This window comes from Oncorhynchus clarkii, chromosome 28 (assembly GCF_045791955.1).
Source record: "Oncorhynchus clarkii lewisi isolate Uvic-CL-2024 chromosome 28, UVic_Ocla_1.0, whole genome shotgun sequence".
Lineage (NCBI taxonomy): Eukaryota > Metazoa > Chordata > Actinopteri > Salmoniformes > Salmonidae > Oncorhynchus > Oncorhynchus clarkii.
The window spans coordinates 9,524,364-9,547,033 of NC_092174.1; the positions used below are offsets into that span (position 1 = coordinate 9,524,364).

General features: G+C 41.1%; 1 protein-coding gene and 1 pseudogene across 4 annotated transcripts in view; one reads left to right on the top strand and one right to left on the bottom strand.

Annotated features, from left to right (window-relative positions):
- Positions 1-1,578: 1,578 nt before the first annotated feature.
- On the bottom strand, positions 1,579-6,620 carry LOC139387558 (calcium-activated potassium channel subunit beta-2-like; annotated as a pseudogene).
- Positions 6,621-13,982: 7,362 nt separating this feature from the next.
- The window catches only part of LOC139386817 (F-box-like/WD repeat-containing protein TBL1XR1), a 36,033-nt gene continuing 27,345 nt past the window's right edge, over positions 13,983-22,670 (top strand). The window contains exons 1-2 of one of the 4 annotated variants that reach the window (XM_071132632.1): positions 13,983-14,184; positions 15,453-15,514. The gene's annotated coding sequence lies outside the window, so the exon portion shown is untranslated. Of the gene's footprint in view, positions 14,348-15,293; positions 15,373-15,452; positions 15,515-22,670 lie in introns of those variants that run through there. The other 3 variants (XM_071132634.1, XM_071132636.1, XM_071132635.1) reach the window with 3 other exon arrangements.

A 22,670-nucleotide genomic window follows, 5' to 3' on the forward strand; every position in this document is an offset into this window, starting at 1 on the left:
GGCACACCCCAAGAGACGCCAAGTAAACAACATGTGTGATAACCAGTGAAACCGACAATGTCAAAGATGTGATGAATCCATACAAGGTCTATTTCCATCCAAAGCCAGTTCTATGCAAAGCCAGGGGCAAAGTTTGTCTCAAGCAAGGAAAGGCAGAGAAAGGCTCTGTCATGCCAAATGCCCTCAAAGGAAATCTGCCCAGTGACTGAGAATTTTTTTTTTTTTTTAAAGCAAGAAAGTTTTAATTGGGATAATTTCTAAGAAATTCTGAACAAGAAGGTAGGGTTTATTACAGTTGCATCATTTGTAAATAATTGCTTGATTGTAGAAATGCATTAGATTTACCGTCAGATTTATTTAATTTTGATATGCCTCACCATGGGAAGTCATAACTGCATCAATATGCTATTTTGAGGTACTTTATTGCATACAGAGCAAAATGTATAAAAAATAAACATGATGTAGCAACTTTCCTTGGTTGTCATCAGAGAGACACAAGACAAAGAAACATTTTTGCATAGCACACAATTTTTGTATGACAGACTGAACAATAAAATGGTAATAACTGTAAATAATATAAGCTATGGCTGACCCCTAAAATATGTTGATGCTCTCATTCAGCAATTTCCCCATTAGATTCAGCATATTCTAGCTAGTTCGGGTTTTTCGACAATGGTCTTTAACCCTCTTCTGCAAAAATGACATACAGGAACTGCACAAGGTTTTAACTTTGCTCAACACAGTAGGTCATGAACAATTATCTTCAGCAACACAGTGGACAATTTGGGAGAATGAACTCTGTCTCATTCCGTCAGCACAAATTTTGCTCGGCATTGTCGTCCGTGAGATAAAGGACACATGCTCAACATTACTCCAAATGTGGGATTGTGAGAGAGGGTACTCAACTTTATGTTAGAGCCCCGCGTTCAAAGTCTGCAAATCATTTAAGTATTTCTTATTGTGGTCGCATTGTCGAGCGGGAACCTGCAATTAAGCATTTCATTGTATTGTGTATCCTGTACATATGACAAGGTAGATAAACAACAACATTAAAATAGCCTGTTAATTTCTGTGAAAAGGTTGCATGTTCTGACATGTATGCACAGCTGGGGGAAGCAGGGTTGCTGAGGGTGCTGCAGCACCCCCTGAAAAATCGGAATTAAAAATAAAAATAAATTAAACATTTTTTTTAAATCACAAAAGTAGTGCACTGGGCCTTTAATAGTCCTGTATTAGCAGACCGATATAGCCATCTGCAGCATCAGCACGGGCTAAAGGTTTGTCCCCACCCCCAAACTACTTCCCTCTACTATGCATGCATGCATGTTGCTTTTCAGGCAACAGAGGTCATACATTAATTTAGCTGCTTAGATGTCCATTTCAGAACATTCCTTTCACATTCAATTTGCAACAGTCCGTAATTAGAACAGAAGCAAATCAAGCCACCTGTTCCAAATGTCTCAGCGTTGAGAGAGCAACATTACAAGGGGTCATTAGGTTAAAGCAATCCCTTTCATGTCATTATCTGTCTGGACTGGAGACCATGTTTGTCGCTCTCAGTTACTGCGCTAGCAAGCTTCACCTCTTGATCTTGACTACCTGCTCACACATAATGGAGAGGTACTGGGTGAGTTTGACCATGAAGATTATGGCAGTGCCCCCCGTGAGCATGCAGGAGGGCCAGAAGAGCGAGTAGAAGACGGCGCTGTGGTCGTACAGTCGGGTCAAGAGGGCGCTCCTGCTGGTCGCTGGGGTCGTAATAGCAGGGCACCTGCTGGTGTGGCTTCAGGCGTTCTGAGATGTTCACGATCATGTGGTGCATGGCTGCAGTGTCCTTGTGGCACTTTGGTACGTAGAAACACTGGAAAGAGAAAAGTTGGTGGGAATGATGTTAGTTCAGGTCCCTTAATTTATTTTATTTTACCTTTATTTAACTAGGCAAGTCAGTTAAGAACAAATTCTTATTTTCAATGACGGCCTAGGAACAGTGGGTTAACTGTCTGTTCAGGGGCAGAACAACAGATTTGTTCCTTGTCAGCTCGAGGGTTTGAACTTGCAACCTTCCGGTTGCGTGCCTTTGTAAGCATCCCCAGATACCCAACGTGAATATTTATTAGTACAAATAAACTTGTGTTCCTGTTGACTTAAACATGGAAATAGAGCATCATGAGTCATGCAAAGCTCTAGGAGTTTTCCTGACCATGTGACCAGGAAGAAGCGGGCCCACATGACCCTGGCTTGTGCCAACAGCAATAGATTTCAAACCATTCAGTCATTCACAGCCTCCATTCTGACCCTCGGTTCACCTCAAAGTTGGATTCCCAGCTCTCCTCATTGTGAGATAAGCGGCTGAGCCTGCCCGTGGTGTTGACACTGACGTAGACCTGCAGACAGGGGTACTTAGAGCCTCTCCAGCAGTCTGAGCCACAGCTGTAAGAGCAGTTCACGTCGGCCATGATGGTGGAGTTGACCACGATACAGACACTCTCCTCTGTCCACACACTATATGGAGAGATGAGGGGAAGAATTCAAAGGTATTGTAGGATTTTACACAGCGGCAGGTAAACATATATTTATCTCTGTGGTCAAATAATATTGCAGAATGATTTTGGGGTATAAAAATACAGAGTAGACACCCCTCGGAGGTAGATGTGTAATTTTCACATTCCAATTTAGCATTTAAACATTGCATTTGCACTGATAACTGATAACCCTCCATAATACTGTGGCATGCTATGCCATAGTTCTCACACAACAAATACTGACAAACAAACATACTGCATAAACGCTACAAAGACAGGTTGATTGAATTGCAGTCTTTGAGAATTAGCAATAGCAGAGTTCACCAAAATTACAAAATATACAAAAAATGATCCACTGTCAGATTGATAGTGCAATACCTGTCTGCGTAAGAGCGTAGTATGGTGATGCCCAGGACAAAGTACATCATGATCGACGCAGTGACCATGGCCAGGCCCAGGAGAATAGCCCGGTCCTCTCCAGCTTTCAGAGCCGTCACCGTCTTCTTGTCCAGCAGGTCAACATCCCGGAACTTCTGGTAGATGGACCTGAGGTCGTGGTCAGACCAGGATTGGGGTCAAGTCCATTTTAATTCATTTTACAAGAAGACTTATTTTTTACTTTAATCGTTTGAAATGTTCCTCAATTTAATAATATAATGGGGAGAACCATCGTCTGTTTCCTACTTGGGGGAACCTCCACTGCATGTCAGCATAAAATATATGTAAATTAATTATTACATTGGAGTGATTTTCAGAGTGACACTGTACCTCGTCGCTCCTCCTCCCGATGATGCCCCTCCTGCACTTTTGGTCCCTGTCACAAAGAACATCTTCCCAGACACCCCAAAACCTCCTCTGCTCACAGAAGAAGCTGTGCGGACAGACTGCTGGAACTGCCTGCAAAAAAAGAACAGTCCGTTATCACTCTGAACTCTATATATAGATAGTATAGATAGACAGATCAATAGTAGATTAGACATTTTGCTCAATATTGATTTGTTAGATATTGAGGAATGAAATGGCATGAATCACACTCATAATGACAGATTATCGATTATAACATCGGATTAGATTAATGATGGTAATTCCTAGTATTTCATCACCGGAACTCTTCAGTCAGCCCGCTTATGACCCCTTTTGCCAACTTTTGTGTCATGGAAACAACGCTGAAATAGAACTCTGTTATTTGAAATATAGCATTTATATGTACCATCACAGACACAAGGCAACAGGCGCTCTTTTGTTATTTCAAGACAGTTTTGCAACTCAAATACAGAGATGGAGCAAAATAAAAAGTCTACCTGTGTTGCGTGATTTTGCAGTCAAATTCACTACCCTTTGTGTGAATGCCAATTCTAAGTTGTTGGCAAAATATGAACATGTTAATACAATTCAAAAGGAATGACAAAGTAGGCCTATTTCTTCCGAGACATCAACAAGCATGGGTAGTAGAGATCCACCATAACCAGGATCGAGACTCAATTACTTGAATAAGACGGTAGTGTTCCTCTAATGTAGTGGACGGTTAGGTGCAGCGTCACCAGGTAAATAAACATCTCGTTCCGCAACACAAAGAAACGTTAATAAGGCGAGACAGGATAATAGATGACTATGGATGAACGGTGTTAATGTCGATCAAGTTGTCTTGAAAGACGTACCTGCTGGAGCATGAACCATTGGAACGTAACCCCTGTCAACACAAACTCACTGTGTCCTCTCATTTATCAACAACAACAATCCATGGCTGGCACACCAAGTACAGTAAAGGCATCGTCATTGAACATTCTACCCCCAAAAAACAGATCGAAACAGGGAGGGACTACCTGAAGTAGTTCAATAAGAAGCCATCATTTTCGTTGTCTGTTGAAAAGTGTTTTGCCTTCTTTTGCTACGGTGTGCACTAATGAATATGACCCAGACGTTATGACTTATATGTTTCAGATTGTCCAGGGGTCAGTGTGTAAGGTGAGGGTCGATGCAGTCCCACTTTGGAGATTGCCAGGCCTGTATTGAAAGTATGATTTGGAACAAAGACATTTCCATGACTTGATTGCAGTGGTGCAATACCATCATGTGCATTTGTCAATATCAATTGGGCAAAGCTCATGTCCCCTGCTATACCAATACTTGAGCCCTGAAACACGCCACACAAAATTTAGAGCGTAAATCGCGCTCCTCCAACCTTGAAGATTGGCGTCGGGCATGGTAGGATAGCCCTTGCCTCTGCACATGCATCTAATTTCTCTCATCTTAAATCGTAGATGAAAATAAAAACAGGCCGGAAATGTACATATTTTTAACCGTTTTACTCCCTTCCCACTGTGCAAAAACTGGTAGAATCAACACCCCGTTCCATGTCATAAAACAAAAAAAAATCTATGTGATGACCTTGAATCAATGTGGAACACTTATTGGATTTGCAAAGTCATCAATGTAAGGGAATTTCATCTTTTTTTCACCAAACTTTTAAACCCAATGACATGGTGAAATATTTTGTTTGTATTTTCGCATTGAATTTACATCAGTTGACAACTCAACCAAATGTAAATCAAAACTAGACGTTGAACTGACATCTGTGCCCAGTGGGTTGGCATACGACGACATGGTTGTCATATGCTCTAAGTTTTCCACTTGCCAACTTGACTCTATTCCTAACAAGCTGGTCAAAGAAGTTCTCCCTGTAACAGGCCTACCAATTTTGAACATTATTAACTCATATCTCTAAACAGCAAAGTCATTTGAAAAATGATAGGCCCATTTCGCCTACCTCCTCATGCCTTTTGCACACAATGTATATAGACTCTTTTTTTCTTTTTTTCTACTGTGTTATTGACTTGTTTATTGTTTACTCCATGTGTAACTCTGTGTTGTTGTCTGTTCACACTGCTATGCTTTATCTTGGCCAGGTCACAGTTGTAAATGAGAACTTGTCCTCAACTAGCCTACCTGGTTAAATAAAGGTGAAATAAAAAATAAATACATTTCAAAACTCCCTTTCCTTTCAAAAATTCTACAGAAGACTGTTGCTTGTTTAAATGTTCCAAATGTTATTTGGGTGTTCCACATGGCTCTGTTCTTGGACCCTTATTAGTTGATTTATAGTTACCACTTGGAAATGTAATCTGCAGACATGCCATGCACTTTCACAGCTATGCAGATGACACTCAAAATGTAATTTTCTTTTAAATCTCACAATACTTTGCCTTGAGGCATGCCTCAAGGAATTTAAACATTGGATGACAACAGATTTCAGACTAAACAGAGATGATGCTAATTGGTAATAAAACACAAAGTTTATGTTTTTTTATTGCCTTGTGTTTTTTAAAATTTGTATATCTCCTTCCTTGTACTATTCGACTGTGGTGCGATTGTACATGCACATTAAATAAAGTTTGATTTGATCATTTGATTATTTACAAATTAAGAAATACAAATTGTAATCAATTTCTGTAACAATTAGCAGAACAAGTAATTTCCCATAACATAAAGTGTGATGTTCTTGTCTCCATACCAACAGTAAAATAGCCCCAAAAAACAGCCCACATCAGAAAAGTTATGGGTCTATGAGTTGCTGACTGACAACATTGTAATGCAAAGACTTCGATAAACACTGCTGGATAGCACAACCTCGAATAAATTTAACAGACAATGGCATGGATATCAACATAGTTCAGCTTAAATGATTGACGGTTTAAAGTTAAATGAAGTTGAATAAAGTTAAATGATTGCAAGTGCCACGTCGTAACAGCATCATTTCTTTTAAACTACATTTTGATCAATAGCTGTAATCGTTACCTCTTGAGTGCCTGAAATTGAATGCATAGCCTACCTGTATTGAATTCAACCAGGGAAATACTTACAAAGACGGTGTCCCCTTTGCTCCTGCTCCTGAGTATGGATGCTGGAAATGCTTTTTAAAAGCTTCTGGTCCAAAAGATTTGTAGCTGTGCTTCATGCACCATGGAAGTTAAAATTGCACTGGCAAGTGATTTTGTCGCTAATGATACAAGGAATGGCCAGTGAAGTATGGAATGTAAGCCCTGTGTTTCAGTCCAATTCAATGCCTGACCTTGCAGGGCTTCCCAACAGCTGGCCCATGAATGAAATTTAAGTCAAATATGCCAATAGATATATTGAAACATACGTACAAAAGCATGTAACAATTGGGGAAGATGGATTCCAAATATGTTTCACCTCTCAGATAGTAATGTTAGTGATCTGATAAGAACTATAGTATCCACATATAGGTTCCTGACAATAATACTCTCTTATAATTTACACACTGTATATGAAACTACAGTGTAAAATATATGTATCTTACAATATATTATCCACATTTACTTTAAATATATCATGGAAAATAGCCAGTTCATATATGTTTAGAGCGAAAATGCATTTTCCTATTTAAAAAAATAAAATGTTAAAATTGTAAATGTATTAATTTCAGTACTTCAGGACATACTGGAGGAAATTGGAGGCAGTACTCAGCTAAGCATGATAGAGCCCCCTACACATGAACATGGATAAGAACATATGGATTATAGATGGTTGCATACTGTTCACAGTAACCACCATTTTGAGAGAATAATTAAGGATAACCCATATGCCCTCCATGTTATCTAATTATGTAACGGTTGCTGAGTATGCGCTATTCATCACATGAAGAAACAGGAGAGAAAATTGTCTCTGTCCGTGGCTAAAGGATGGCGATGATGCTTCAATGACCATGGTTTGTGAAAACGCTGGCTACAGCAAGAATGTACTGTACCTCTCTACATTCCCATTATCCCTTTAATGAACCATGTCCTCCTACCGTTGCAGACCCTGCGAGACAAACGCTTTACTACTCTCAAATTCTTTCCCAACATTGAGTCTTGTATTACAGTGGAATCACACCGCCTCTGAATTTGTTGGATGTGTCAGTGTCGTTCTTTGTTGACGTTTTGATGTTTTGTTCAGGTCAGGTCAAATCAATAGAAAGTGTTGGAAATCTCAGTTTTCCAACGTATACTTTTCTCTTGCTAAACGAAATGTTCAAAGGATGTTTGAAATACACCTACATAAGTGGCCATCTTTGGCAGAGCAACCTAAGGCCTCTGTAGGACTTTTGTACTGTATGTGTGCGTGTTTCTCTTTGATCAGACTAAATTAGTCGCAGATGACATTACATATTAATATACAAAATATGCCATTTAGCAGACACTTTTATGCAAAGCGACTTAGTCATGCATGCATTTTACTTACAGGTGGTCCCGGGAATCGAACGCATTATCTTGTCGTTATAAGCGCCAAAGCTCCATGCTCTACCAACTGAGCTACAGAGGACCATGAACCCATTAGAAATAAGATAAATAAAAGTGAGGTGTTTATTTCATTAGTTACAATCCCTCTGGGGACTCTGCTTTGATCTTCCACAGTTTAGTGTGTGCTAAATCTCACCACATGGCTTGGCATTTTTACACTCACTACAGCCACAATGCATTTCAAAGTTGGCCCATGCTAATAATCTTCCTCTGACTTCTTGGATGCCAACATTTGCTTTTAGAGAATGTCTCAGGATGTATTTTCTGCCTTGTCCTTCGAGTGGTTATTGTTCTGTGGCCAGGTGTCCCAGTGGTTAGTCTATAAAAAGACACATGCTCCTTTGCAATGCTCCCAGCATGAAGCAGAAATTAGAGTAATTTCACAACCAAAGGAATGAAGAATCGGAAAGTATGGAGTTATCGTGTTGACATGATGTTTGACACATGTCAAATGTCATACAATCAGTCACAGTTTATATATAACCATACAAACTACATATGTTGGTGTTGTTTTGCCCTCTGTCCCCCCCACTCAAAACTGGTTAGTCTTCATGTAGTGCCAAATGAGATATAAAAAAATGGAAGGGGTGACAAAATCGTTTAATTATCTTAATGTTCTCATGTTTATCATTTATTGTGTCTGTATCAATCGGTGTCATAAAACATGTAACATTGGCACCTCTGACAGTACATGATCTTGTTCACTTCCTTAATTGTAACACATCCCACAAGTTACAACACCTATTGGTTTGTGTCTTGGTACCTTGTGCATTTGCACATGTCAGCTAACAATTATATATGTGTGAAATCTGGTAGGACTTACCTCTTGCTGGAACTCTGTTTTCATCTTCCCGGACCAGGGGAAGGGATTCAACTGTCAGTGGGGGCTCTCTCCAACTCGGCATGGACTCTCAGTGACAAGCCTGCTACTTCTTATTTAAACTCCAACCCCAGTCAACCGCATGCTTGTCATACCTGTGTGGGCAACTTGAGTGACAAGTACCATACCCCATGCTTAAAATGAGTTGGTCAAGAAGTCGAGACACATTGAATTTGAGTGCCTCAATGTTTAGCCATTTTTTCTGGCCCAATGGCTGTCTGACACTGTTATAGCATTTGCTCAGGTGTGAAGGTGTGTGGTGTGTGTGTGAAGGAAGAAAGTTTGATGCACAGTCCTCTGTAGTGCTGGAGTACCATTCCTTGGTAGGGTATACACTGCAGCTATAGAACAGGATATATTTTTCCTGTTTTGCCACAAGGTGTCTCTGCTGCCATAGCAACAGAAAAATGCAAAGCAGCTTCCCTGTTATTATCCTTGTGATTATCAACTAAAATATCTTTATTTTACAATTTTGAGATAACATTTCAATTGAAATAAATGGCATATTCTAATTTATTGTTTCATTCATTTATGTGAATTTTGGAATATAACATTCACTAGATATAAAATTCTGTATATATTGTGTACAAAACACCTGCTCTTTCCATGACATAGACTGACCAGGTGAAAGCTATGATCCCTTATTGGTGTCACCTGATGACAAAATATTTAAGTGACTTTGAACGGGGAATGGTAGTAGGTGGCAGGCGCACTGGTTTGAGTGTGTCAAGAACTGCAACGCCGCTGGGTTTTTCCACGCTCAACAGTTTCCCTTGTTTATCAAAAATGGTCCACACACAAAGAACATCCAGCCAACTTGACACAACTGTGGAAGCATTGGAGTCAACATTTTATTTGATTTAACCTTCTTTTAACATGTGCCAGCATCCCTGTGGAACACTTTTGACAGATTGTAGAGTCCATGCTCTTATGAATTGAAACTGTTCTGAGGGCAAAAGGGCAAAAGGTTTTGTACACTCAGTGTATTCTATATTTGAGTCATCATACTGTTTATTTGTATTATTATTATTGATTTAAAGCAATGATTGATCCCTTTTCTATTTATCCAGAGCTACATTAGAGGAAGGCATTATAAGATATCCTCAGTGGCTTCTCCATGGTTCTCCATACTATAGATCTGCTTAGGGGATTCCCTTGGAAACCCCTTGTAGCCATGCAGCCATATTGGATCCTAATTGGCTCATTACTGGTCTTCCATCCATAACGATCATTCACTACCAGCCTCTGCTGGTATTTCCATCTTCTCCTCCCAAGGGACGTTCAGCCCCTGCCTAATGAGCTACTAAGCTACCTCTGTCAGCAGTGTAACGTCAACTCTGTGTTAGGAGCTTACAACCTCCCTCAGGAGCCTTAAAAAGTGGCATGAAGCTGCCTCCCTATTGGGAAACAATGTTTTTTTTTTTTTACCATGGCCTCCGCTCTTAGGCCCAAACAATAACCATGCCCATCACCATCATATAGTGAGAAAACAGGGAGAACTTGTGCCCAATATAGCCAAAGAGGAGGAATGACATGACACAAGTACAAAAGGAACGGCATTTGTTGTATATGTGTGGCTAAGCCTAAACATAGTGGAGGAAGATTCGCAGGAGAATCTGAGACTTTCTGTGTGGGCCAGATTTGGAGGTGAAGCAACAAGAGTAATGGGAGATGAAAGCCGATTCTTCCCCTTTGTTTCCCCTGGTTGGGATAAAAATAACTAGTGCTGAGCAGGCACTGGAGCCCATGCAGTAGTCTGTCTCCAGCTGGCTGCTGGGGACAGGATAAGCATGATGATGCCACACAGGCTTTCATTCATGGGGATAAATCAGCATGCATTGATTGCACCATGTTGACGTTGTGCATGAGGAAGTGCTGTGTTCTGAATGTGCACAAAGAAAGTGACATATTATTGAGGTGATGATGTTTTTTTATCTGTATACTTAGGTTTTGAATGAACCCTTCATTTTTAGATACCATATTGTCAGTAGACCTACACTGGGCTGCATCACTGACATTGATTTATGATGAATTGCTAAAGTGCACCACTCGCTCTGGTCATGCTGTCGATGTCATAATAGTGAGCGACGACGGCTAATTGACTCTTCTGTATCTGGAACAAAACAATCACAGTAACCTATAGCAGTGTTGGAGATATTCTGCCTTGAAGGATTTGTCCTGTTTTCCCTCATTAGCCACCCCCCCCCCCCCCCCGCCCCCGCCTCCAACCCATACACACACTCAAAGAGAAGAAAAAAAAGAGAATGTACGCAATACTACTGTCGCCAAGGGAGCCGGCGAAAGCGTTCATTGGCGTAGCTGTATCCAAGCAATTACACAATGCCAACAGGTCCTCCGCATATTTAAACAAGTTACCGCTGTGCTTATATCCATTGCAACCCCTTCATCTAATAGTCCTGCTACAGCAACCTCCTCACAGTCACAGACCCACGCATGTACACGCACACACACACCCCAAGCAGGTACACACACAACAGATAATCAGGCAGTGTTTTGATTCCTATTCAAATCCCTAACATACATCACTTCGTATCCCACATACATGCTCCGATTCCTCCCGCACAATCAGCACCTTTCAGTGTAAAATGTAGACAATATCTTTCTAATATATAACATATTGCACTCTCAGATTACAGTACAGCCCCGTGAGCACACAGCGATGGCAAAATAACCATAACAGATGGAGCTACTGTGCTAACCCAAATCATGCTTTACGGTTTCAACATTAGTGGTTTTAAGCACTCGTGTATGCATGTCCTGTATATGGATCAGTGGATTTATGTAAGTGGGGGAGAGAATGGGTGTTGAAGCCATGTACAGTTAGACTCTGCTGAATAATGCATTGAGTAAACCCTGGCATTGGGAAAGGGGAATGCACTCTGCATTTGATTAGAGAGGCTGCCAATGCGCCCACACACAGTGGGAGTGATGGAGCATATATTTCTGTTTTCCACAAAGGGGAGGAGGGAGAGAGGGAGGGAGCATGTGAGAAAAATACCAATTATGTAGAGAAGTATAGCTCTGTACTAAGCCCTCTGTTGGAGCGTTGACCTTGAGCTACATAGTAGTGAACAATGCACATTTGATTTCACAATAGTACAATACAGTACACTTTCTCTGACAACACAAATGCGTACATTTTTCTGGCTTGCTGCTGTTCAGTTAGCGATTGCATGTTCAGTATATTTTCTACACAGAAACAAATTGTTTTGGCCCAAACAGGCACATGAACCCAGAAATCCTAGTAGAAAGCAAGCGCGCACACACACAACCCCAACCCCCCCCCCTCCAGACACACCCTAGTGACCATACCCTAAAAACTGTGCTCTAAACACACCTCTTCACAGTGTGTTAATCTGTGTTGTGTGCGTGCAGACTGTGGCATCGGTGTGGGTCACATTAAGAGATATTAGACTTGGAAGTCTAATGAACACTGCTGGGATGTTAACACTGAGCCAGATGACTACTGAGATAATTTGGTGGGAGGATCAAAGGGAGAGAGCTCAGAGCAGCAAAGGCAGTAGCTAGGGGAACAACATCAACGGGATACAAGAAACTGTAGTACAGCGGGTACTGTAGCACCAGCACTGTAACAGCCACAGTATCAGTCCTCCAATGTGCCAGATGCACCCAATGGGAACATGCATGCAGTATTACACTTTCAGTTGATCATCATCTGACCACCTTCAAATCACATTAAAACCAACAATAACATTACCAACTAAACAACAACATCCTAATTTGTTGACAACAACAACAAATGCTATTCAGGTATAATGGTATAGGGGGGAAAAAGTGCACGTGTTTTTTTGACAGGGAGATAGGAAGCGTTGGTTATTGCTTTACTCTTGCTCTGTCTGTGCTGTTAGTTACCAGGGTGATTTCATGTTTCTTTTTTCACTTCATCCATTACCGTAAGCAGATAGCAACCATTATCACCGGGAACTGAGAAGGCCCTGCGACTAGGTGGTGGGGAATAGTGAATAAAATCATTCTTTATGGACGCAGTGTAACATGCTGTCCATTCCATGAGACATAACATGGATCACATTTCCATCTATTTGAATTTGCATCATGTGTGTGCATGTGTAGGGGAGAGAGAGAGCGAGAGAGCGAGAGAGAGACCCGCTGAGACTCCCTGCTGAGCCTGTACTCCATAGTGGCGGGAAACATGGAATGAAGGATGTGCTGTATATTGGCTACTCACTGCCTATTCCTCTTGTTGTTCTTATTGTGTGTTTCTGCTGGCCACATTCACCATTTCATGATGTGTCATCATCTCGCACAGGGAAGTCTGGAGCGATGAAGCAGAATCTTCACTTGGGGATAGTTTGAGGAAAACAGTCATATGTTAGCACTGAATCAGTACTATTCAGTCTAGTTTTTTAATTATGGCAGGAAAAGCTTGTGCTATCGTCATCCTATCTTTGATACAGCTATAGTAGATCTAAAATGTACCGAGGAATCATGGAATGATCCCATCTCAACGTCTCATCCCAGGGTGATATACAACTTCCATGACACTTTCACAGCCTTGTCAAGTGCTTCTCAGAAGATCTTACTCCCGTGTATCTTTTGATCAGCATGTCCAGCTAAAACAGTGCAATGCACTTAGGAAAATGTATGCAAATAGAAAACAGTTATATATGTAGACATCAATAATGTCAGCTTGTTATTGACTTTCTCAATATGAATGACCAGCAAAGGATTGAGGGTGGGGAGTAATTTATCTATGGCTAGTGGTGCCCAGCCAGGCAAAAATGTGCAATAGTGGGGGATGGGGGAAACACTGTTTTGACTGGTGGCTGGCTGTTAGCTTGAAGCCTCTATACTTTTTCCTTTTCATCTGATTGGTGGAACCAAGTGAAGGCTCTTAAACCCAATTTGGGAGGAGGGGGAGGGATGGTTATTCTGTGATGGAGCCATTGTGTGCTGGCTCGAAGTACTGTATATGATTGTGAAAGTGAGTTGCCTATTTCTTCATAATTCTATTCTGAGTAGTTGAACTCTCCCATTTCTTTATGGACAATATTAATACATTCAAAGAGACTGGTTGTATAAAATATACATTCACAGAACTGTATGGCATCTAATTATCTAAATTAATACAATATTGGCTTACCATACGTTTTAATCGTTTTGCAGGAAATAACATTTCCTGTACACTTTTTCTACATGTGACTATGCTTTCTGTGCCTCGCTTCAATGAGTGATGTTTGGAAATACTGTAGCAAGCTGCCTGGACTGCCCATTTTTGTAGGGAAAGTCGCGTCACTGTGTTGAGTGTCTGAAGCCGTTGGCTTCGAACCGCCTGGCTTTGTATCTTATCTATTAGCGTTAAAATGTTAATTAATTTCCTTGTTATATCAATTTTGCAATCTTTGGAAAGAGATAACATGGTTTAGCTTTAAACACGTGGATTACAGCGGAAGCCATCTATCAAAAGATTTCAGACAAAGTAGGTAGCTAGCTACTGGATTATGGGGACACATTTTGAAAGAGCAGCTAGCTAGCCTTGCTAGCTAACCAGCACCGTTCATATAAAGAACGAATCTTGTTTTTTTTGGTTTTGTTGTTGGAACACAGGAATAAATGCAAAATATTGCGAACCCTTTCTAAAGGTATGCCCTGTAATATGTTTTTGTGACTAACTAGTTAGCTACCGCTAAATCCTTGTTTAGCAATGCCTCATGGTCGCGGGAGAGTGGCGACCGAAAAACCACGTCGCGGTGCCCAGGCTAGCTAGCTAATCACTACGTTAGCTTAGCCTCTTGCGTACAACCGTGTGGGGGATGGGCTTTGTGCTCTTCGCGCTAGCTAGTTAGCAATGCTAGCTAGTTAGCAATGCGAGCTACGTTAGCTTAGGCTAGCCGGTGACATAACGCCAACTTATCGGTAGCTAGCGAACGTTAGACGAAATCGTTTTTTAATATTACTGTCGCTAGCTAACGTTTATAAATGAGGTAAAACCTAAATTGCGCAGTTAGGTAGTTAACGTTAAGTTGCGGATAGTAAATTGTGCCGACTGGTGTAGTGTGCCAATGTTATAACGTTGACTATGATAGCGTTTTCTATCACAGCTGTACACGAAGGTACTGTACATGTTAACGTTACAGTAGTAACTAGGTAATTATTCTTTCCAGTCTGCTTCTTGCGTACTCCTACCAGGGCACTTGTAGCACAAAGGTCCATTGGCTGTATGGATTCATCACTGACCCAGTCTGATAGTATAGCGACACACCCCTCTTGGCCAGTCAGTTTTTAACTCTTTCCTCAATCTGCCTGCGTAGGCACTGCAACATTTCCCTTACAATTTCCATATAATATTGGCAGGTAATATATCAATGTACTGGGATTGTTAAGTCCCAGTTGTCGTGCATAATTATGAGCTCTGAAGTTGCTATGAAAGCATCATCCTCTTGCCATGATAGCTATATACTTCTAAATAGTATAGTCAAGGTTTCACTATTATGTACTTACTCAGAGAGGGTCAACATGAACAGTGTATAAACTGGAATTAAAAATAAATGCCTTTCGTTAACTAACACTCACGCTTGACTTTTCCAGTACTGACCTTCTTGAGGAAACTTACTATGACCGAGATGTGGTTGTCCCACCTAGCTATCTTGAGATGAATGCACTAACTGTAAGTCACTCTGGATAAGAGCATCTGCTTAATGACTCAAGTGTAAATGTAATTATTCTGTTCACTGTCTTCGTTCCTAGATTGCTGAGTTCCTCCTCTGGACGGTGGAGCAATGAGCTTCTGAAAGACACTTGATCACATGGTGAGTAGTCTGGGGCTGACATAATCGTATGTAATCGCATGCATAGTGATAGCTGAGAAGTGTTTCCGAAGCAACACACAAGTTGTGCTTTTGTCTTATATAGTATAATAGAAAGCACAGTGGTTATCTCAGAATCACACTGACATGCCTGACGATTGCATTGTAAGGATGACTTTCTCCATACTTTGGCTCAAACCTGGACTACCAGAATGCGGAGTTGTTTTGGATATTCCCACAGGAGCACATCTCCCATGATGTGGGTTTTCAAATCCCCAAACAGACCGTCAACTTTCGTGAAGGAGCAGGAGAGGAGTCTGCAGATGCAGTCAGACCCTCGGCAAGGTGTCAGGACTCTGGGGTTATGGCCTGTACTTCAGTGCATGTCAAACAGAGAGACAACTAACTCACACTGGTGAGCCATATTCGCCCTCCTTGACCCGACTGAATTGTCATCACCCCAAAGAGGCTTGAGGGAAACTAGGGCAGGGCGATATATTGAATTAATTCAAAATAATGTTTTAGCGCAATGTTCCAAATGCCTGTATTGCAAAAGTCAAGTATTATTTAATTGTTTTTGTTTCTTTGAGTGTTTTGTCTTTTTGGTCTCGTCTCCTTCGCTCCTTCTGTACTGTGTACTTTCGCACACAGACACCAAGCCCCTCCCCCTGCCACTTCCTCTCTGACAACAAGCAGTTTCAACTCGCTATTTGCATTTGAGGTTTGGTCTAACATAATCGGTCATATGGACACCCAAACACATTGAGACATTATTTGTACTGTAATGGAGGAGAACTTAACCTTCATAACGATACCCTTTTTATGTCTCCACTCCCAAAGTATAGAGCAGACCATACTAAGACGGCAGTATCAATGAATGTGGAAAATGAATACTCAGTTTGTCGCAGGCGGCGTTGCAGTACCATGTACCGTTAGCAGCATTTTAGCCAGACGGTAATGCGCAAGCTGTCTAGTCTGTGTTTTGTAAATGTGCAAAGAGCATAAAAATACTCATTTATTTAAGGAATTGTCAACCCATTCTGAGAAATAAGCATCTTGTCCAGGTAGGCCTCTTGATTTCCACATCTAAACACAGTGATCAGGCTATTTTGTTCAAACAGTTGGAGACGGACAGGAAGGTGTGTCCATTAGCAAACAAATACAGTGCATTTGGAAAGTATTCAGACCCCTTGACTTATTCCATATTTTGTTACGTTACAGCCTTATTCCTAAATTGATTTTGGTTTAAAAAAAAATATATCTCCTCATCATTCTACACACACAATACCCCATAATGACAAAGCAAAAACAGGTTTTTAGAACATTTTGCACATGTATTAACTGAAATATCACATTTACATAAGTATTCAGACCCTTTACTTAGTACTTTGTTGAATCACCTTTGGCAGCGATTACGTTCTCGAATCGTCTTGGGTATGACGCTACAATCTTTGCACATCTGTAGTTGGGGAGTTTCTCCCATTTTTCTCTACAGATCCTCTCAAGCTCTGTCAGGTTGGATGGGGAGCGTCGCTGCACAGCTATTTTCAGGTCTCTCCAGAAATGTTTGATCGGGTTCAAGTCCGGGCTCTGGCTGGGCCACTCAAGGACATTCATAGGCTTGTCCCGAAGCCACTCCTGCATTGTTTTGGCTGTGTGCTTAGGGTTGTTGTTCTGTTGGAAGGGGAACCTTCACCCCAGTCTGGGGTCTTGAGCACTCTGGAGCAGGTTTTCATCAAGGATCTCTGTACTTTTCCCAATTAATATTTTCCTCGATCCTGACTTCTCCCAGTCTCTGCTGCTGAAAAACATCCCCACAGCATGATGTTTGCCACCACCATGCTTCACTGTAGGAATGGTGCCAGGTTTCCTTAAGATTAAGACGTGGCGCTTGGCATTCAGGCCAATGCGTTCCATTTTTGTTTCATGGTCAGTTCTTTAGGTGCCTTTTTGGAAAATTCCAAGCGGGCTGTCAGGTGCCTTTTACTGTGGAGTGGCTTCCGTCTGGCCATTCTACCATAAAGGCCTGATTTGGTGAAGTTCTACAGATATGGTTGTCCTTCTAGAATGTTTTCCCATCTCCACTGAAGATCTCTAGAGCCATCGGGTTCTAGAGCCAAGGGTCTTCTTCCCTGATTTCTCAGTTTGCCCAGGCGGCCAGCTCAAGGAAGAGTCTTGATGGTTCCAAAACTTGTTCTATTTACCCTTCTCCAGATCTGTGCCTCGACACAATCCTGTCTTGGCGCTCTAAGGACAAGTCCTTCGACCTCATGGCTTGGTTTTTACTCTGACATGCACTGTCAATTGTGGGACCTTTTTATATAGACAGTTGTGCGTCTTTCCAAATTATTCTTTAAAATGTTTTTTAACAAGGCAATTCAGTTTTAAGAACAAATTCTTATTTACAATGACGGCCTAGGAACAGTGGGTTAACTGCCTTGTTCAGGTGCAGAATGACAGATTTTACCTTGTCAGCTTGGGGACTCGATCTAGCACCCTTTCGGTTACTGGCCCAACTCTCTAACCACTAGGCTACCTGCCGCCCCAATCATGTCCAGTCAGTTGAATTTACCAAGTTGTAGAAACATCTCAAGGATGATCAATGGAAACAGGATACACCTGAGGTCAATTTCAAGTCTCATAAAAGGTCTGAATATTTATGTAAATAAGGTATGTCTGTTTTTTATATAATACATTTGCAAATATTTCTAAACCCCATGTTTTCACTTTGTAATTATGGGGTATTGTGTGTAGAATGATGAGGATATATAAAAATACATTTTTAGAATAGGGCTGTAACGTAACAAAATGTGTAAAAAGTCAAGGGGTCTGAATACTTTCCGAATGCACTGTAGATCCAAATATAAAAATTAGCTGGCTACTCACTACCAGGTGGGCTTGTGCTTGAGAGATTGTTTGAGACCTGCGTTAATGTTCTATAATGCCTGGTAAGAAGTTGGCCATTATCAGTGGTTCTGGTTAAATTTGTAACAAAAAGGGAATTTTCTTAGACTTGAAAGTCAGATCAGTGATTATTGCAACAAAGCCGGTTATAATATTTTCATTTGTAGTGGATATTATATTTAGCCTAGGTATAATTTTACAAGGCCGGAATTCATTAGATTATTCCTGACTGTTTGAAATAGTGTATTGACCCTCAACATTTTTATATGTTGTGAATCACTGATAAGTTTGAAAAGGCCATATCGCCCAGCCCTAGAAAAAAACCCGTCAAAAAATACTTTCCGTCCCCCAAACGCTGTAAATATTTGCGTGGGGTAGTTGGAATACACAGCCATGACCATTAATAAACGCCTCAACCCATTTTGGCTTGGCTTCTCGAGCTGTATCTGACATGCATTCCTGCACATAAACTCTCATACAAACTGTGCTGTTTTAATGCATTCATACTTATAGCCTTGGGCCTCGTGTTCAGAGAGAGAGTGCTGTCCTTGGGCAAAGTGCAAAAGTTGAGATACAGTAGAAGCTACAGTATAGCCCACAGAGAGGCTTGTATACAAACAGACTACAATCCTTTCCACTGAAATGTGTGGAGGGAAAGAAATGGTCCAAGGCTAGAATGGCTGGCATTTCATTGTTATTTTGTTGATGTTTTGAACAACAACGCCATAGTTAGCATCTCCGATATAAAGTCGAGCTGAGGATCGATGGTTCCAGGGACATTCTCTTCATATCAGATGTTTAATTAAGGCCTGCTCTGTGTGTCTAACCCCAAGGAGATCTGGAAAAGGGTTAAAGGCCTGGTGAATAAACCCTCCTCACAGCTGCCCTTGTCCCTTAAAGTTGATGATGTGGTTGTTACTGACAAGAAGCACATGGCTGAGCTCTTTAATCACCACTTCATTAAGTCAGGATTTCTATTTGACTCAGACATGCCTACTTGCCCATCCAAAATTTCTTCCATCTCCCACCCCTTCTAATGTGACTATCACCAATGCTTCTCCCTCTGTTTCCTCTGCCCCGCTACAAAGTTTCTCCCTGCAAGCAGTCACTGAGGTGCTAAAGGAGCCCTTGAAACTTGACCCCCCAAAAACATCTGGGTCCAATGGTTTAGACCCTTCTTTAAAGTTGCTGCCCCTATGATTGCCAAGCCTATCTCCGACCTTTTTAACCTCTAGCGTCGAGCAATCCCGTATCCGGGAGTGTAATCATAGCCTCAAGCTTATTACCATAACGCAACGTTTCCTATTCATGAAAATCGCAAATGAAATGAAATAAATATATTCAAACACAAGCTTAGCCTTTTGTTAACAACACTGTCATCTCAGATTTTCAGAATATGCTTTTCAACCAAAGCTACACAAGCATTTGTGTAAGAGTATTGATAGCCTAGCATAGCATTAAGCCTAGCATTCAGCAGACAACATTTTCACAAAAACAAGAAAAGCATTCAAATAAAATCATTTACCTTTGAAGAACTTCGGATGTTTTCAATTACGAGACTCTTAGTTAGATAGCAAATGTTCAGTTTTTCCAAAAATATAATTTGTGTAGGAGAAATCGCTCCGTTTTGTTCATCACGTTTGGCTAAGAAAATGACCGGAAAATGCAGTCACTTACAACGCCGAACTGTTTTCCAAATTAGCTCCATAATATCGACAGAAACATGGCAAACGTTGTTTAGAATCAATCCTCAAGGTGTTTTTCACATATCTATTCGATAATCCTTCAGTGGTGGCAGTTGGCTTCTCATCAGAAGCAAACGGAAAAATACTGCAGCTGGAGATTATGCAATAATTGCAACGGGGGACACCAAGCGACCACCTGGTAGATATAGTCTCTTATGGTCAATCTTCCAATGATATGCCTACAAATACGTCACAATGCTGTAGAAACCTTGGGGAAAACGTGGAAAACGTAAGCTGACTCCTAGCTCCTTCACAGCCATATAAGGAGTCATTGGCATGAGGCGGTTTCAAAAAATGCGGCACTTCCTGATTGGATTTTTATCTGGGTTTCGCCTGTAACATCAGTTCTGTGGCACTCACAGACAATATCTTTGCAGTTTTGGAAACGTCAGTGTTTTCTTTCCAAAGCTGTCAATTATATGCATAGTCGAGCATCTTTTCGTGACAAAATATCTTGTTTAAAACGGGAACGTTTTTCATCCAAAAATTAAAAGAGCGCCCCCTATATCGAAGAGGTTAACCTGTCTCTCCTTTCAGGGGAGGTTCCCATTGCCTGGAAGGCAGCCACGGTTTGTCCTTTATTCAAAGGGGGAGATCAAGCTGATCCTAACTGTTATAGGCCTATTTCTATTTTGCCCTGTTAATCAAAAGTGTTGGAAAAACGTAATAATCAACTGGCTGGATTTCTTGATGTCCATAGTATTCTCTCTGGTATGCAATCTGGTTTCCGCTCAGGTTAAAGATGTCAGTGCAACCTTAATAAAGGTCCTCAATGTTGTCACCATTGCAATTGATTCAAAGCATTGTTGTGCTGCTATTTTTATTGACTTGGCCAAAGCTTTTGATTTTGGTAGACCATTCCATTCTTGTGGGCCGGCTAAGGAGTATTTGGCCTGGTTTGCGAACTACCTCAGAGAGTGCAGTGTATAAAGTCAGAAAATCTGCTGTCTCAGCCACTGCCTGTCACCAAGGGAGTACCCCAAGGCTCAATCCTAGGCCCCACACTCTTCTCAATTTACATCAACAACATAGCTCAGGCAGTAGGAAGCTCTCTCCTCCATATATATGTAGATGATAGTCTTTTATACTCAGCTGGCCCCTTCCCAGATTTTGTGTTAAATGCTCAACAACAAAGCTTTCTTGGTGTCCAACAAGCTTTCTCTGACCTTAACCTTGTTCTGAACACCTTTAAATCAAAGGTCATGTGGTTTGGTAAGAATAATGCCCTTTTCACCACAGGTGTGACTACTACCATCTGAGGGTTTAGAGCGGTGTGGAATCAAGGAAAGGGACCCTGCCTGTTATTGGTATGGGACACGAGAAGAGCAGTGTACTCGGCATATAACGTGTGTGTGTGAAAAAATAAAATAAACTTTTTAGATTTAATTCTCAGGATCTACAGTTGAAGTTCGGAAGTTTACGTACACTTAGGTTGGAGTCATTAAAACAAATGGAACTGTTTGGCCGTAATGACCATCGTTATGTTTGGAGGAAAAGGGGGATGCTTGCAAGCCAAAGAACAACATTCCAACCGTGAAGCACGGGGGTGGCAGCATCATGTTGTGGGGGTGCTTTGCTGCAGGAGGGACTGGTGCACTTCACAAAATAGATGTCATCATGACGTAGGAAAATTATGTGGATATATTAAAGCAACATATCAAGATATCTGTCAGGAAGTTAAAGTTTGGTCACAAATGGGTCTTCCAAATGGACAATGACCCCAAGCGTACTTAAGTATTGGAGTGTCCATCACAAAGTCCTCACCTCAATCCTATAGAACATTTGTGGGCAGAACTGAAAAAGCATGTGTGAGCAAGGAGGCCTACAAACCTGACTCAGTTACACCAGCTCTATCAGGAGGAATTGGCCAAAATTACCCAACTTATTGTGGGAAGCTTGTGGAAGGTTACCCGAAACGTTTGACCCAAGTTAAACAATTTAAAGGCAATGCTACCAAATACTAATTGAGTGTATGTAAACTTCTGACCCACTGGGAATGTGATGAAAGAAATAAAAGCTGAAATAAAGCATTCTCGCTACTATTATTCTCAAATTTCACATTCTTAAAATAAAGTGGTGATCCTAACTGACCTACGGCAGGGAATTTTTACTAGGATTAAATGTCAGGAATTGTGAAACTGAGTTTAAATGTATGTAAAGTTCCGACTACAACTGTATATCTTGAAATGTAAACACACTTCTTGTTTCTCAGCAACCTCACCACTCATAGTCAATGTGAATAGAACCAACTATGGGTGTTTCCTATGTGTTATCCTGAATGTACAACCAAACCCATCAGCTGTACCCGTGACTAACGCCACATATTGCAACACGATCCCATTCCTACCATTGTCATGATTCTGTCTGTGTGTCGTGAAGTGCATCGCATTCTCCAGAGTCCAAGGCTCTCTTGATTTGTTTACCATTAGCTATCATTTCTGGTCTCGGTGTGTACTTTTCAGTGGGCTAGCATGATGAAGTGCTATAAATTCCAATCCAGCCATCCTACA